At 50.8% G+C, this 5,680-nt stretch overlaps 1 protein-coding gene across 2 annotated transcripts in view; it reads right to left on the reverse strand.

Annotated features, from left to right (window-relative positions):
* The window catches only part of CCDC134 (coiled-coil domain containing 134), a 39,511-nt gene extending 35,605 nt beyond the window's left edge, over window positions 1–3,906 (reverse strand). The window contains exon 1 of one of the 2 annotated variants that reach the window (XM_066596232.1): window positions 3,805–3,906. The gene's annotated coding sequence lies outside the window, so the exon portion shown is untranslated. The remainder of the gene's footprint in view (window positions 1–3,804) is intronic. The other variant, XM_066596233.1, reaches the window with a different exon arrangement.
* Window positions 3,907–5,680: the final 1,774 nt, after the last annotated feature.

Consider the following 5,680-nt stretch of genomic DNA (forward strand, 5'->3'; position numbering starts at 1 on the left):
TGTGGGGGGGTTATATACACACACAGTATATATGGCACCGGTGTGTGGGGGGGTTATATACACACACAGTATATATGGCACCGGTGTGTGGGGGGGGGTTATACACACACACAGTATATATGGCACCGGTGTGTGGGGGGTTATATACACACACAGTATATATGGCACCGGTGTGTGTGGGGGGTTATATACACACACAGTATATATGGCACCGGTGTGTGTGGGGGGTTATATACACACACAGTATATATGGCACCGGTGTGTGTGTGGGGGGGGGGGTTATACACACACACAGTATATATGGCACCGGTGTGTGTGGGGGGGTTATACACACACACAGTATATATGGCACCGGTGTGTGTGGGGGGGTTATACACACACACAGTATATATGGCACCGGTGTGTGTGGGGGGGTTATACACACACAGTATATATGGCACCGGTGTGTGGGGGGGGGTTATACACACACACAGTATATATGGCACCGGTGTGTGTGGGGGGGTTATACACACACACAGTATATATGGCACCGGTGTGTGTGGGGGGGTTATACACACACACAGTATATATGGCACCGGTGTGTGTGGGGGTGTTATATACACACACAGTATATATGGCACCGGTGGGGGGGGGGGGGTATATACACACACAGTATATATGGCACCGGTGGGGGGGGGGGGGGTATATACACACACAGTATATATGGCACCGGTGGGGGGGGGGGGTATATACACACACAGTATATATGGCACCGGTGGGGGGGGGGGGTATATACACACACAGTATATATGGCACCGGTGGGGGGGGGGTATATACACACACAGTATATATGGCACCGGTGTGTGTGTGGGGGGGGTATATACACACACAGTATATGAGGCACCGGTGTGTGTGGGGGGGTTATATACACACACAGTATATATGGCACCGGTGTGTGTGGGGGGGGTTATATACACACACAGTATATATGGCACCGGTGTGTGTGGGGGGGTTATATACACACACAGTATATATGGCACCGGTGTGTGTGGGGGGGTTATATACACACACAGTATATATGGCACCGGTGTGTGTGGGGGGGTTATATACACACACAGTATATATGGCACCGGTGTGTGTGGGGGGGTTATATACACACACAGTATATATGGCACCGGTGTGTGTGGGGGGGTTATATACACACACAGTATATATGGCACCGGTGTGTGTGGGGGGTTATATACACACACAGTATATATGGCACCGGTGTGTGGGGGGGGGTTATATACACACACAGTATATATGGCACCGGTGTGTGTGGGGGGGTTATATACACACACAGTATATATGGCACCGGTGTGTGTGGGGGGGTTATATACACACACAGTATATATGGCACCGGTGTGGGGGGGGGGGGGTTATATACACACACAGTATATATGGCACCGGTGTGTGTGGGGGGGTTATACACACACACAGTATATATGGCACCGGTGTGTGTGGGGGGGTTATACACACACAGTATATATGGCACCGGTGTGTGTGGGGGGGTTATACACACACACAGTATATATGGCACCGGTGTGTGTGGGGGGGTTATACACACACACAGTATATATGGCACCGGTGTGTGTGGGGGTGTTATATACACACACAGTATATATGGCACCGGTGGGGGGGGGGGTATATACACACACAGTATATATGGCACCGGTGGGGGGGGGGGTATATACACACACAGTATATATGGCACCGGTGTGTGTGGGGGGGGGTATATACACACACAGTATATGAGGCACCGGTGTGTGTGGGGGGGTTATATACACACACAGTATATATGGCACCGGTGTGTGTGGGGGGGTTATATACACACACAGTATATATGGCACCGGTGTGTGTGGGGGGGTTATATACACACACAGTATATATGGCACCGGTGTGTGGGGGGGGGTTATATACACACACAGTATATATGGCACCGGTGGGGGGGGGGGGGGGGGTATATACACACACAGTATATATGGCACCGGTGTGTGGGGGGGGGTTATATACACACACAGTATATATGGCACCGGTGTGTGTGGGGGGGTTATATACACACACAGTATATATGGCACCGGTGTGTGGGGGGGGGGTTATATACACACACAGTATATATGGCACCGTGGGGGGGGGGGGGGGGTTATATACACACACAGTATATATGGCACCGGTGGGGGGGGGGGGGTATATACACACACAGTATATATGGCACCGGTGGGGGGGGGGGGGGGGTATATACACACACAGTATGTATGGCACCGGTGGGGGGGGGGTATATACACACACAGTATATATGGCACCGGTGGGGGGGGTTATATACACACACACAGTATATATGGCACTGGTGTGTGGGGGGTTATATACACACACAGTATATGAGGCACCGGTGTGTGTGTGTGGGGGGTTATATACACACACAGTATATATGGCACCGGTGTGTGTGGGGGGGTTATATACACACACAGTATATATGGCACCGGTGTGTGTGTGTGTGGGGGGGGGGGGGGGGTTATATACACACACAGTATATATGGCACCGGTGTGTGGGGGGTTATATACACACACAGTATATATGGCACCGGTGTGTGGGGGGGGGGTTATATACACACACAGTATATATGGCACCGGTGTGTGTGGGGGGTTATATACACACACAGTATATATGGCACCGGTGTGTGGGGGGTTATATACACACACAGTATATATGGCACCGGTGTGTGGGGGGTTATATACACACACAGTATATATGGCACCGGTGTGTGGGGGGGTTATATACACACACAGTATATATGGCACCGGTGTGTGGGGGGGTTATATACACACACAGTATATATGGCACCGGTGTGTGGGGGGGTTATATACACACACACAGTATATATGGCACCGGTGTGTGGGGGGGTTATATACACACACAGTATATATGGCACCGGTGTGTGTGGGGGGGTTATATACACACACAGTATATATGGCACCGGTGTGTGTGGGGGGGTTATATACACACACAGTATATATGGCACCGGTGTGGGGGGGGGGGGGGGTTATATACACACACAGTATATATGGCACCGGTGTGTGTGGGGGGGTTATATACACACACAGTATATATGGCACCGGTGTGTGGGGGGGTTATATACACACACACAGTATATATGGCACCGGTGTGTGGGGGGGTTATATACACACACAGTATATATGGCACCGGTGTGTGGGGGGGTTATATACACACACAGTATATATGGCACCGGTGTGTGGGGGGGTTATATACACACACACAGTATATATGGCACCGGTGTGTGGGGGGGTTATATACACACACAGTATATATGGCACCGGTGTGTGTGGGGGGGTTATATACACACACAGTATATATGGCACCGGTGTGTGTGGGGGGGTTATATACACACACAGTATATATGGCACCGGTGTGTGGGGGGGGGGGGGGGTTATATACACACACAGTATATATGGCACCGGTGTGTGTGGGGGGGTTATATACACACACAGTATATATGGCACCGGTGTGTGGGGGGGTTATATACACACACACAGTATATATGGCACCGGTGTGTGGGGGGGTTATATACACACACAGTATATATGGCACTGGTCGTGAAGGAGGCCGGGAGGTGGAAACAAACACTTTCTACACGTATAGCAGGAATCCTCCGCGGCCTCCCGCAGGCACCTGGCTCTAGCAGCTGAACCGCAGCACACCTGCACCCTCCGCCGAGAGCCGTACTGACTGCCGGTACTATATAGACACGTGACCCCGGCCGCACTCACCTCACTGCAGCCGGGAAGGGGACCCTTCACTCCCTGCTGCGGGCTGTCATGCTGCTTTTTTTTCCAGGGCTTTGGTCGCAGCTAGATCCTCCTGACGTCACGACCATGTGATCAGTCACGTGTACAGGAGGAGGCGGGCTGTAATGTGTGCGCTTCCTGAGCCGTAGGGAGGGATGTGTGTGCTGGCTGTACTAGACCCTACTGTGTTTACTATATACGTACAGTAGGGTCTATTACACACAGTAAGCTCTCTATATACTCCCCTGTGTGTGTGTGTGTAGTAGACCCTACTGTATGTAGAGGCTGTTGCCTGTTGGACAGCCTGTAATAGGAGTTAGGTGCCTCTCACATCTGTGCCCTGCGGTTCTCATGTTTTTTAATTCCTCGGCTCTGTCGTTGGAGCGAAACAACAAAATACACAACTGATGGACGAATACATGCCGGCGCCAAATGGACCCCATTGAAAAGATAGGATATGCAGCTATACATCACTCATGTATAAGGCTCTATTCAAAAGAATGGGCTTCATATGTGCACAAGATCTGTGTGACTCGCAATGCACAAGTCTTGCATGAGTTTCTCGGCCGTGTGAAAGTGCCTTTGCTGGACCTTTTTCCTCAGTCACACTATTTTCGTCTCATTTCATTTTATGATGCACTCCGGGGTCAGGTGTCTAATTTCCATACAGGGAATTGTGAAAGGGCAGCTGTCCCAAATACAGTGGCCATTCAGTAGATGCTGGAACAAAAGCACACAGGAGTATTGTGGGGTCCTATTTAATTAAAGGGGTTGTCCCGCGCCGAAACGGGTTTTGTTTTTTTTTTCAACCCCCCCCCCCCCCTGTTCGGCGCGAGACAACCCCGATACAGGGAAGTAAAGAAAGTTTACCGGAGCGCTTACCTTAATCCCCGCGCTCCGGTGACTTCAATACTTACCGCTGAAGATGGCCGCCGGGATCCTCTGTCTTCGTGGACCGCAGGGCTTCTGTGCGGTCCACTGCCGATTCCAGCCTCCTGATTGGCTGGAATCGGCACGTGACGGGGCGGAGCTACACGGAGCCGCTCTCTGGCACGAGCGGCTCCATAGAAGACTGCTGAAGACCCGGACTGCGCAAGCGCGGCTAATTTGGCCATCGGAGGCCAAAAATTAGTCGGCACCATGGAGACGAGGACGCTAGCAACGGAGCAGGTAAGTATAAAACTTTTTATAACTTCTGTATGGCTCATAATTAATGCACAATGTATATTACAAAGTGCATTATTATGGCCATACAGAAGTGTATAGACCCACTTGCTGCCGCGGGACAACCCCTTTAAGGGTGCATTCAGACAATCGTATATCGGCTGGGTTTTTGGGAGGAAGCTGGAAGAGCCAGGAGCAGTGCGCTGAGCTTCCACCTCCTCTCCGCCCCTCACCACTATTTGCAATAGGAGGAGGTGGAGCTAAGTTGCCAGACATAGCTCTGCCCCCGTTCCGCCCCCTCCCATTGCAAATAGTTGCGAGGAGCGGAGAGGAGGCGGGAGCTCAGAGCACTGCTCCTGGCTCTTCCAGCTTCCTCCCCCTGTAGAAAGGGACGCCGTATATCGGCTGGGCGTGAAAACCTAGCCGATATACAGTCGTCTGAATGCGCCCTAAGAATGATAATAAAAAGATCTTTTATATTTAATATCATTCCGTTATATTTTATTACACATCACATGTACATTGGTTTTAGGGTTTTTTATGAGCAAATTTGTATAACACTTTTACTACCGACTTTATTTTTTAAAATATTTTTTCCTGTTCATTAACCCTTTCCGATCCACTGTCTGACGTCTTCAGACATTCTGATTGAAGGCTGTACAGCTCCGAAGTCGGAAGACGTCCGGCAGGGTAT

Source organism: Eleutherodactylus coqui, chromosome 3 (genome assembly GCF_035609145.1).
Source record: "Eleutherodactylus coqui strain aEleCoq1 chromosome 3, aEleCoq1.hap1, whole genome shotgun sequence".
NCBI lineage: Eukaryota > Metazoa > Chordata > Amphibia > Anura > Eleutherodactylidae > Eleutherodactylus > Eleutherodactylus coqui.